Source organism: Eriocheir sinensis, chromosome 27 (assembly GCF_024679095.1).
Source record: "Eriocheir sinensis breed Jianghai 21 chromosome 27, ASM2467909v1, whole genome shotgun sequence".
NCBI lineage: Eukaryota > Metazoa > Arthropoda > Malacostraca > Decapoda > Varunidae > Eriocheir > Eriocheir sinensis.
This window is the reverse complement of record NC_066535.1, coordinates 14665260-14677565: the sequence shown is the minus strand read 5'-3', so window position 1 is coordinate 14677565 and position 12306 is coordinate 14665260. Positions and strand designations below refer to the sequence as shown.

The 12306-nt window shown below is 46.8% G+C and overlaps 1 long non-coding RNA gene across 1 annotated transcript; it reads left to right on the top strand.

Moving 5' to 3' along the window:
* The first annotated feature begins 3671 nt into the window (after window positions 1–3671).
* Window positions 3672–5310, top strand: LOC127004168 (uncharacterized). The gene is made up of 3 exons (XR_007757668.1): window positions 3672–3865; window positions 3896–4045; window positions 4106–5310. It is a non-coding gene; the product is annotated as an uncharacterized LOC127004168 (long non-coding RNA).
* The last annotated feature ends 6996 nt before the right edge of the window (window positions 5311–12306 follow it).

Here is a 12306-nt window from a genome sequence, read left to right as displayed (position 1 = left end):
GAATTAAAGGGAGAAGAAGAAAACAATGAAGAAAACCCTGTAAATCATCTCTGTGTCCTTGGGTAGTCGGCTTAAAAGGACCCCGATACGTTTAACAATATAGCCCACAGAACCCGGATGACCAAATATTAACACAACAAATACCTATAAAACAAATATTATGGAGTCGTAGAAGTGCAGCTAATGAACCACCGAGGCGATTAAGTGAAGCACCGAAGCGAGTACAGAAGAAACCAAGTGAAACGTTGAATCCGCATTAAATTAAACGTTTGATGCGGACATTGGGAAAAGTAGTCACTCAGTCAGTCCTTGAAAGTCATCCAACAAGTTTAATTCATTTCATTCGTTGTTTTCTTTCTTTTTTCCAGTATTTTCCTTTTTTTCCTTCTACTTTCCTTCTTTAACTCTTCTACTTTCCTTCTTTTCCTTCTACTTTCCTTCTTTAACCCTTCTGCACTGTTCCATTATCCTGCAGTTTCTTTTCTTTTCTTTTCCCCTCATCCCTTTTTCCTCTATTCTTGCATTGAAGCAGAGATAGTCGTCCCTCTTCTTCCCCATCTTTTTTTTCCCCTTCGCATTTTCTTCCCATCTTCTCTTCATCCCCATCTTCCTTTCTTTCCCTTCTCTTCTTGCCCTCCCCTTCTTTATCCTCAAATTATCCATCTCCATCTTCTCGTTATTTCTCGTCTTTTCCCTTCTTCTTTCCTTCCTTCCCTTCATTCTTTCTCTACCCATCTTCCTTTCTTTCCCTTCTTTCTTCCCTCTTTCCATCTTCTTTCCCTTCTCTTCTTCCTTCTTCCCCAAATTATCCACCTCCATCCATTTTCTCTTCTCGTTTTTTTTTCTCGTCTTCCCTTCATCTTCCCTCCCTTCTTTCTTCCCTTCATCCCCCATCCCTCCCCATCTTCCCTCCCATCTCCACCAGTTTACCTCCCCATCTACACCGTTCCCTCTCTCCTTGGGGATTAACAAGACGTGTTTTTATGTGTACGTGTGCGTGTGTGTGTGTGTGTGTGTGTACCGCAGCGGAACAATGGTGGAGGGTGGAGGAAGGTCACTGGTCGAGAGAGAGAGAGAGAGAGAGAGAGAGAGAGAGAGAGAGAGAGAGAGAGAATGCCCCCCCCCTCCCCCTTGACTCGTGCAGATGGTATGCCTCAATTCCATTCTCTCTCTCTCTCTCTCTCTCTCGTTTCCAGTTATTAATGAATCAGAAAATTCCTCCCCACCTCTTCTCTCCCCCTTCTTCCCCCTCTCATTCCCCTTTTCCCTTCTCCCCTTTTTCCCTTCTCCCCTTTCCCTTCCTCTCCTAGTCAAATTAGTCCCCCTTCCCTTTCCTCCTTTTTTTCCTTCCTTATTCCTTCCATTTCCCCTTTTCCCTCATTCCTCTGTCTCCCCTTCTCCCCTTTCCCTCCTTCCCTTTTTATTTTTCCTTCCATTCCTCCTATATTCCCTCTTTCCGATTTTCCTCCCCTTCTCCCTCTTTCCTCTTCTGCTTTACTTTTTCCTCCTCTCTTATCTCCCTCTCTCCTCCCTTCCTTCTTTCCTTTCCATTCCCTCCCTTTTCCTCAATCCTCTTTCTCTCCCCTTTTCCTCTCCCATCACTTGTCCTCCCTCCTTCCTTCTTTCTTTTCCATTCCCTCCCTTTTCATCAGTCGTCTTTCTCTCCCCTCTTCCTCTTCCATTCCTTGTCCTTTTTCCCATTTCTCCTTCCTTTTATTCTTCCCTTGCCATTCCTCCCTTTTCGTCAGTGCTTCTCCCCCTCTGCTCCCCTTCTTCCTCTTCCCCTTTACTCACTCCTCACTCCCCTCTCCTTCCCCTTCCTTCCCACTCTCCATCCCCTTCTTTCCCCCTCACCATTCCCTTCCCCTTCCTTACACTTCATCCCCTCTCTTCCATCTCTTCTTCCCCTTCCCTTCCCCCTTTCCTCCCCCCCCCTTTCCAAGCACGCCAGACCGCCTGAAAGAAATGCATTCACTTAACTGGAATCGTGTTCGTGGATTCTGGTGCTAACAAGATTTTCCCCGCGATCGACGAAGGAAGGAAGGAAGGAAAGGAGGGAAGGGGCAGAGATGAGAAGAGAAGCAGGAGGGAAGGAGAGGAGAGGAGAAGAGAGGCAGGGAGGAAGGGAAGAATCGGAGAGGAGAAGCAGGAGGAAGGAAGGGAGTGGGGAGAGATGAGAAGAGAAGCAGGAGGAATGGAAGGAGAGGAGAGGAGAGCAGGGAAGAGACGAAGGGGAGAGGAGAGGAGAGGAGAGAAGCAGAACGAGGGAAAGAAGGAAGTGGAGGAGAGAAGAGAGAAAGAGAGAAAGCAGACATAACAAGTAGGACGTGGGAAGATAAGCAGAAGAAAAATAAATATAAATGAGGAAGAGGAGGAGAAAGAAAGAGAACGTGAAAAGAAAAGAAAAAAAGAGGAGAGAAAGCAGAAAGAAAAGGAACCAAAAATGAAGAAAGAAAACATAAGAATGAAATATAGAAGAGGAAACAAATTAAAAAAAGTAAGAAAGCAAGATACCAAGAAAGGAAAAAAGGAAAAACAAGGATAAAGAAAATGAAGACAAATGAAGGCACAGGAGAAGGCAAGGAAAACAGGGAAGAAAGATCAAGAAAAAAAAAACAATAGACAAAGAGGAGGGAAGAGAATTACAGACGGCATTAGCTAGAGAGGGAGAGGGAGAGGGAAGGAAGAAAAGTGAGGAGGAGGAGGAGGAGGAGGAGGAGGAAATGGAAGAAAATAAGTAAAAAAAAAAAAGATAGAGGGATTGGGGGGGAGATAAATCACACCAGAAAGATGAAAGTATGCAGCTTGTTAAGGGTTAGGGTTAGGAGGAAGGAGGAAGAAAAGGAAGAAAATAACTGGAGGGAGAAGCAGGGATTAGAGGAGGGGGAGGAGTAAAAAAAAACAGCAAGTAGATGGAATTATACAGCATTGACATAGGGAGAGAGAAGGAAGGAGAGGAAGAAGGAAGAGAGGGCGGTAGAAAATGAGGAAAATAATTGTAGGGAAGGTGAAGGAGCACTTATAGGAAGGTTAAACAATGGATTAGACAGATTAGAGAAAGAAGATGAGAAGAAGAAGGAGAAGAAAGAAAAGAGCTGCTAAATAGGTTGACAGCAAGAACGATAAAAAAAAAACACTGTAGGAACTTGTCGAGTATTAAACCATGGGCAAAAAGTCTAACGGAAAGCGAAGAAGAGGAAGAAAAGGAGGAAAATACCTGAAGAGAGAGAGGTTGCAAGAGAGGGGAAAAAATTAAGGTGAGGAAGGAGAAAGTAAAGGAGAGAAAATACCTGGAAAAAAAAGGGATTGGAAGTAGAAAAGAACGGCATTGCAAGAAGGTAGGAAAGGAAGAAGAAAAAGAGGAGTATGCCTTGGGGAAAAGAGGGATTATATTAAGAGGAGGAGGAGGAAGAAGTAAAGGAGAAAAATACCTCGAAAAAAAAGAGGGATTGAAGGGAAAAAAGAACGACACTGCAAGAAGGTAGAAAAGAAAAGAAGAAAAAAATATACCGGAAAAAAAAGGGACTGTATGAAGGGAGAGAAATCACTACAAGAAGATAAGAGTGAGGAAAAGAAGGAAAATACCAGGAAAAAGAGGGAAGGGAGAAACACCACCGAGGAAGGGAGAACAAGATAACCCTGATATTATTGAGTAGCCCAGAGCGTGTGTTGCGAAGTGTTGCCTAATTCAATACGCCTTTTCTTTCCTCTATTCTGTTATGTAGGGATGGGAAGGTAAGGTAAGGTTAGGCCAGGTATAATAGCCAGGTGTGTCTCGCAGGTAATGTGTTGTGTTGTATAGAAGGTCTTTTGTGTTGCGTGTAGTGTTGTATAGGTGTCTTGTGTTGCATGTTGTGTTGTATAGGTCTTCTGTGTTGCGTGTAGTGTTGTATAGGTGTCTTGTGTTGCATGTTGTGTTGTATAGGTCTTCTGTGTTGCGTGTAGTGTTGTATAGGTCTTCTGTGTTGCGTGTAGTGTTGTATAGGTCTTTTGTGTTGCGTGTAGTGTTGTATAGGTCTTCTGTGTTGCGTGTAGTGTTGTATAGGTCTTCTGTGTTACGTGTTGTGTTGTATAGGTCTTCTGTGTTACGTGTTGTGTTGTATAGGTCTTCTGTGTTGCGTGTAGTGTTGTATAGGTCTTCTGTGTTGCGTGTAGTGTTGTATAGGTCTTCTGTGTTGCGTGTAGTGTTGTATAGGTCTTTTGTGTTGCGTGTAGTGTTGTATAGGTCTTCTGTGTTGCGTGTAGTGTTGTATAGGTCTTTTGTGTTGCGTGTAGTGTTGTATAGGTGTCTTGTGTTGCGTGTAGTGTTGTATAGGTCTTTTGTGTTGCGTGTCGAGTTCATTTGCCTAATTCGATACGGCATGACATTCTCCCTTACGTTTTTTTGTGACCTTTTTTTTCATTGTTAGTACGAGTCCGACACTCCATGAAGAACCTGTTTCCTCATTCCTCGACGCCGCTACTCCTTTCTGGGTCTGGTCTGGTCTGGTCTGGCTCCTGGACTGACCTTATGACCCTTTGAATCTTAGTAGTACACCTCCTCCTCCTCCTTCCTCTCATCCTCATCCTCCTCCTCCTCCTCCTCCTCCTCTGACCTAACTTATACCGTTCACCTTTTACCTCCATTCGCCACCATTACAATCCTCCTCCTCCTCCTCCTCCTCTTCTTCCTCCTCCTCTTCCTTTCACCCCTCACATTCCCCCTCACTTGTACCCTTTCCAGCGCCTCCTCCTCCTCCTCCTCCTCCTCTTCCTCCTCCTCTTCCTTTCACCCCTCACATTCCCCCTCACTTGTACCCTTTCCAGCGCCTCCTCCTTCCTCCCCTTTCTCCCTCCCTCCTCCCCTTCCTTCCTTCCCTCCTTTCTCTTTACCCTCATCCTTTCCTTTCACCCTCTTGCCTCCTTTCCTCCTACCCATTATTCTTATTCCGCTCTTCCATTTATTTGCTTTCTTTTCCTCTTCCTTTTCTTATCTATAACCGCTGTACTTTTCCCCTTCTTCCTCTTTTTCCTAATCTTCGTTCTATTTATTTTCCTCCTCCTCCTCATCCTCATCTTCCTTTTCCTCCTCCTTTTTCTTTTCTATGTAATTATCCCTTAGCCCTTCTTCAGTCTCCCTTCTTCCCCTCCTTCCCCTACCTCAACCCTCCCCGACCACTCTTACTCTCCCTCTACCTCCCCAGCACTCCCCACCTCCTCTCCCCCTTTTCCCCTTCTCCTCCAGCTATCCATCCCATCTTCCTTCTTTTTGCCTTCCCCCTTATCATCCTCTATACGCCTTCTACATCCCCATCCCTTTGTTCCCCTCCCTCTGACTTCCCCCTCATCATCCTTCATCCCCTCCTTATCTCCCCCGTCCCCCCCCCCCCCCCCCCCTCTCTTCGTTCCAGGTGACCGCGCGTGACAAGTTCAGGAATGAGAGAGAAAGTGTCGCTTTTCTTAACATCATTTCTGTCATTTTTCCTCACTCACACACCCGCGCACGGCCATTCCTCAGCCCCTCCTCTTCCTCCTCCTCCTTCCTCGACGCCACTGCATTTTCCTCCTCCTTGCTTCCTCCGACATCACTGCCACCTTTGAATTCTTTTTTTTATTTTTATTTTTATGTATACTACAACTACTACTACTACTACTACTACTTCTTCTTCTACTACTACTACTGCTACTCGTCTTCTCTTTTCTCTTTATTTCATTTTCACGTCTCCTCCTCCTCCTCCTCCTCCTCCTCCTCCTCCTCGTCACTTCCCTCCCCCCCTTTTTTTCGGTTCCACGGACTGACATACTTACTTTTATGAAATTCTTAGCATTTTTCTACCAGTATTTTCTCTCTCTCTCTCTCTCTCTCTCTCTCTCTCCATTAAAGATAAAAGTGAACCGGGCCACAAACTGGATTCTTTTTGCAAATCTTACGTTTTTTTTACTAATATTTAAGAATTATTTTTCCTCCATAACCTGAACTTTTATTCAATACATTATTTTTTTTTATTAGTTTGATGTAGTTATTATTATTGAAAGTAATAGTAGTAGTAGAAGAGAGAGAGAGAGAGAGAGAGAGAGAGAGAGAGAGAGAGAGAGAGAGAGAGAGAGAGAGAGAGAGAGAGAGAGAGAGAGAGAGAGAGAGAGGAGCGGGCGTTTTGGGCTCTATTGAGGGGGTCAGCCTGGTCACATGGGGAAGGGGGGGGTCGAGGGTGAGAGGGGGCGTTCAGAGGGGATACTGATACATGTTCTGCTTGGTAGGGGTTAGGGGGTGAAGGTATGGACAGACTGTGGGGTAGGAGGGGGACACGAAAAGGGGACTGTTGATGTATGCTCTGTAGGGGAGTGGGGGTGGGAGGGGGAGGGCCTGGGAGTAGGGAGTGGGGACTTTAAAGATATATGTGTGAGGGTGTTGGGTGCAAGGGGGCTGTGGGAGGCTGTGGGGTGGTTGGTGCTGTGAAAAGTTTTGATTTGCTGTGTGATGCTGGTGGGGGCTAATTTATGATGCTGTGTGGGGCTGTGTAGCAGACTTGTATGATGTTTTGTGGTGGTGTAATGGGAGGTGGGTCATGCTGTGGGGGGGCAAAGATAGTACTGTGGGGGACTGCGAGGGAATGTAGGGGGTGTGAGGCGTGGATGTGGAAGACTGTGGGGTGCTGTGGGGACTGTGTGGGGGCAAAGGGTGTAATGTGGGGGGCTGTGAAAGGCTCTGTGGAAGACTGTGGGAATGTGTGTGGGGGCAAAAGCAGTACTGTGGGGGGCTGTGAGGGAATGTGGGGGTGAGGCATGGATCTGGAAGACTCTGGGGTGCTGTGTGGAGGTATTTTGTCCGCTGGTCGGCTGCTGTGGGGTGCTGTGTGCCTGGAAGTGGGTCTAACCTTGGTCTAACAGAGTGTACCCTTGCGTCGCCCTGGACAGGTGCGCCTCTGGGGAAATTACCTGGGTCGCGACACTCATTAGAGGGAGATCCGCCCCCTACCTATCACCCTCACCTCTCCTCCCCTTCCTCTTCCTCTTCCCCAGCACCTCCTCTTTCCTCTTTTCCTCCTTCGCCACCATCCTATTTTTCACCAATACCCGTCCCCTCTTCCTCCCCTTCCCCCTCCTCCTCCCCGACATCCCCTCTCCCCATTCCCATTCTTCCTCTCGTTTTCCCCTCTCTTTTCCTTCCTCCCATTTCCTCTTCTTCCCCAAGCCTCCATCCTTTTCCCAGTTCCCTTCTCCACTTTCTCTCTCCCCTCTCCTCCCCAACATCCACCCTCCTTTCCTTTCCTCTAGTCCTAATCTTCCTCACCTCTCCATCTTTTTCCCCACTTTATTTCTTCCACTTTCTCTCCTCCACTTTCCCCTCCCTCACTTATTTTCCTCTCTTCCCTCTCTCCCTCACTTTCCCCATTTTTTCTTTGTTTCCCCTCTTCTTCCCACTTCCCCTTAATTCCCCTCCCTTCCCATTTCCCACTCCTCCTCTTCCTCATCCTTCCTTCTCCTCCACTTTCCTTCTTTCCCCCTTTTTCTTTCTCTCTTATTCTTCTTTGCCTCCTCTTCCTCCCTTACCATCCACCCAGTTGTTATCTCTTCCTTCCTCCTCCTCCTCCTCCTCCTCTTCCTCTTCCTTCCTCTTTATCTCCTTCCTTTACTCTTTCCTTTACTCTTTCTTTGCCCGGATTCGTATTCCTTTTCCTCCGTCCTCCTCCTTTCTCTTTTTCCTCTCCTCCTCCGCCTCCTCCTCCTTCTCTACCTTGCTTCTCTCCTCTCCCCCTCCTCTCTCCCTCTTTCTTCTCCTCCCACTTGTTCTCTACCTTGCTTCTCTCCCCTTTCCCTCCTCTCTCCCTCTTTCTTCTCCTCCTCCCCCTCGTTCTCTACCTTGCTTCTCTCCCCTCTCCTTCATCTCCCCCTCTTCCTCCTCTCTCCCCTTTCCCTCTCATTATCTCCCAACCTCTCACTTTTATGCATTCCATTTGACCTTTCTCTTCTCCCCTTCCCCTCCCCTCTCCCCCCTCCCCTCATCTCCCCCTGTAACCTTTCTTCTTGATGGCTTACCTGGAGGTGATTCCCCCGGGGGTAATGGGAGGGGGTGCTTTCTCCCCTCCCCCCTCCTCTCCCCTCTCTCCCCTACCCACTGTAACCTCAACCCTTTCCCTCCTTCCCTCTCCTCTTTCCTCTCCTTTTACCTCTCTCTCCCCTCCTCCCCTTCTCCCCTCTCCCCTCTCCCCCCTTCCTCCCCACCGCCACCTGGAAATATTGAAATGCACTTGACGTCACACACACACACACACACACACACACACACACACATGCAACACTTACCTTTAAAACACATTTATATATACGAATGGTCCGGTGTGTGTGTGTGTGTGTGTGTGTGTGTGTGTGTGTGTGTGTGTGTGTGTTTGCTTTCACGCTGTAGGACTATAGGATTGGATCGCTTTAAGTGGATGGAGTGTTGGAGGAGGAGGAAGAGGAGGTGGAGGTGGAGGAGGAGGTGGAGGTTGGAACGGGGGGTAGAGAAGAAGAAGAGTGAGGGGAGGAGGAGGAGAAAGAGGAGTACATTAAAGTGATGGGGGAGGGGAGGGGAGGGGAGGAGAGGACAGGTAACTAAGCGAACCAGGTGAGCAAAGTACTAACGAGGAGAAAGTAAATCCTCCCCCCCGCCCCCCCGTCTACTGGTCCACTCCCTCCCCATGTGTTCCCCAGTCGTACCCCCCCTTCCTCATTCCCTTACTCCCCTCACATCTCTACCCCCACTTACTCTTCCCCTTCCCTCCCCCATACTCCTCACCCCCTTCTGTAACCCCTCCCTACGTGCCCACCTATCGCCTTCCCCCCACCCTTTCCCTCCTCTGCCCCCCCCACCCACCCCTTTCCCCTCGTCTGCCCCCCCCCCACCCCCCTTCCTCATTCCCCTAACATCCCTATTCCTTTAGACTCATTCCCTACCTCCCCATACTCCTCACTCCCCTCGTGCCCCCTCAATTGCAGCCCCCACCTTCTTCCCCCTCCCGTCTGCTCCCCCTCACCCATTCTCCTTCCTCTCACTTCCCTACCCTTCGACCTCAACCCCACCCTGTTTTGGTCCACTCCCACATGCACCCCGTCCCCTCTGCCACACATGCCCTCCCTCCCTCCCTCCTCCCTCCCCCTTCACCCCTTCGTCGCACTAACCAGCACTCTTAAAAGGGCAACATGTGGCGTTAAGGACACTGCTCCCTCCTCCTCCTCCTCCTCTGGGCCTCTGCCTGCTCCTGCTACTGCTGTTGTGTGGCTGGTGTGTGTGTGTGTGTGTGTGTGTGTGTGTGACTAATATCAGTATCTCTTCCATATATTTTTTGTCCTTAATATATATGTCAAAATGTTTATGTGCATTCAGTATTTTCTTGCATTTTTTTTTTGTGTGTGTGTGTGTGAACTGAATATGATTTATTGTGTTATTCCTTTTTTTTTTTTTACTAATTGTGGTGTTTTTTTTTATTGCAGGTACGGCCAGTGTGCTTCTACGTCCCTCAGGTCAGGTCAGGTCAGGTCACGGAGGAGAAGGAGGAGGAGGAGGAGGATAAAAAGAAGAACAAGGAGGAGGAGGAGGAGGAGGATAGTGTTATGGAAGACGTTGGAAGAATATCACGATTTACGATTGTGGCGCTTACGTAGGACCAGTTGCAAGGGTGGTGGTGGTGGTGGTGGTGACGGTAGAGAGATGGTGTTGGTTGTTGTTGTTGTTCTGCCGCTGTTGTTGTTGTTTCTGGCGGTGGATACATCTCCTTTGTGGTCTCTTGTCTTCCTTGTGCCTGTGTGGTGGTGTTGCGCGTGGATGGTCAAAGATTGTGTTGGAGGTTGTGTTATTTGTTATTGTTGTAGCTCTGATGATGGTGTTGATGTTAGTGATGTTGTGGTGTTGGATATATCTTATTTGTGGACCCTTCTTTCTTTTTTTCATTCTTATGCGGTTGTTATGAAGTTGCGTTATTTGTTATTGTTGTAGCTTTGATGATGGTGTTGATGTTAGTGATGTTGTGGTGTTGGATATATCTTCTTTGTGGACCCTTCTTTCTTTTTTTCATTGTTATGCTGTTGTTATGAAGTTGCGTTGTTTGTTATTGTTGTAGCTCTGATGATGGTGTTGATGTTGGTGATGATGTGGTGTAGGATATATCTACTTCGCGGTCTCCTTCTCTCTCTCATTAATATGCGGTTGTTTGTGGAGAATAGTTAAAAGGTTGTGATCGAGGTGGTGGTAGTGGCGGTGAAGGTCATATTTGTTGTTGTTTCTGTTGCTAATGTTCATTGCTCCTTCTCCCTCCTCCTCCTTCACTCATTTCCTTACTTCTCATTTTCCTTCATCATTCTTTTCTCCACATTCATTTTATTTCTTCTCTCTCCCCCTTACTTCACTCCTTCCTTCCATCACCTCATTCTTCTCTCATTCATTTCCTAATTTCTCCTTTTCGTTCATCTTTCCTATTTTTTTTTTCTCCTCTCTCTCCCTTTCTTTATTCCTTCCTTCCCTCACCTCCTTCTTCATTCATTTCCTAACTTCTCCTTTTCGTTCATCATTCCTGTTTCTTGTTGTTTTTCTGAGACGGTTTTAAAGATTGTGGTGGAGGAGGAGAGGGTATAGTTGTTGTTGTTGTTGTTGTTGTTGTTGTTGTTGTTTCCAGTGGTCTCTTTCTTTCTCATTCGTTCCTTAGTGGTTATGGTTAAAGGTTATGGCGGATGGTTCAGGGAATGCCTTGAAGCTACATTTGGGGAGCTAAAGAGGAAATTAAAGTAGTGGGGAGGAGGCTTTGCAGGTGTGGCCAGACGCTGCTCTTCTCCCCACCCGCCGGCGACACCCCACTACCCACCCCTCCCTCCCCACATCTCCCCTCCTTCCCCTCTCCTCCCCGGCCGCCTCTCAACATTTCCTTATATGGCGAGGCGGCTTCTTCCTAATATCGGCTTCCGGTTTCTGTCCCGATTATTTTTAGTTTCCTCCGGCTTAGTTTTCCTCCAGTAAACCCCCACCCCCGTGGAGATAAAGGAAAGGAGGAGGGAAAGGGGAGAGATAGATAGGAAGAAGTTAGGAAAGGGGATTGGAAGGAAAGACGGAGGAAGAATTAAAGGAGAAATATAGAAGCGAAGAGGGAGATAGGAAATGTGGAGGTGATGGAACAGCTGATGGATTGAAAGGAGAGAGTGGAGGAGAAACAGAGAAGTGAGTAGGGAAATAGAAAAGGTGAAAGTGATGGAAAGAGAGAAGAGGCGATGGAACGGAAGGAAAGAATGAAGGAGAAATAGAGAAGTGGGGAGGGAGTTAGGGAAGGGGAAGGCGATGGAACGAAGGAAAGGGTGAAGGAACGGAGAGAAAGAATTAAAGGAGAAATATGCTGTAGAAGTGAGGAGGGAGTTAGGGAAGGGGAAGGCGATGGAACGAAGGAAAAGAGTGAAGGAACGGAGAGAAAGAATTAAAGGAGAAATATGCTGTGGAAGTGAGGAGGGAGTTAGGGAAGGGGAAGGCGATGGAACGAAGGAAAGGGTGAAGGAACGGAAGGAAAAAATTAAAGGAGAAATATACTGTTGAAGTGAGGAGGGAGTTAGGGAAGGTGAGAGCGATGGAACGAAGGAAGAAGTGAAGGAACGGAAGGAAAGAATGAAGGAGAAATATAGAAGTGAGGAGGGAGTTAGGGAAGGTGAAAGCAATGAAACGAAAGGAAATAATGAAGGAGAAATAAAACAATGAGGAGAAAAAGACGCATGAAATCTTAAGAAATATTTAAGGATGTAATTGAGTAGAAAGGAGAAGAAAGGAACAAGAAAAATCACAATAAAGAAGAATCTATAGGAATGAGGGTTCGAAAATAAAGAATGTATGAGGAAAATGGAATAATATAATCTTTTATCCCATACTCCATCTGAAATCTTATCTACATATACTACACAATAAAAAAAATAACAATAGGAAAAAGAAGAAAAAAAAAAGGTTAGTATAGATAATGGCACTTGAAAGATAAGACCTCGAAGAAGGGTACGTGGGAGAGGTGTAGAGAGGAAGATGATGGGAGGAAGGGGAAGGTCAGGGAGGAGGAAAGTTTGTGATGAATTAATTGCCGAAGAAGAGGGAGATGAAGATTTGTGTTTTGAAGATTATTTAATTAAGGAAAGGCTTAGGATTGTTGAGATTTATGAAGGTGTGTATTGATTTGAGGAGGAGGAGGAAGACGAAGAGGAGGGGGAGGACGAAGAGGAGGGGGAGGAGGAAGAGGAGAGTGAGAACAAGAGCAAAAACAAGAGGAAAAGCAAGAAGACCAATAATAACAAGAAGAGGAGGAGAACGACGATAAGAGGAAAAGAAAATGG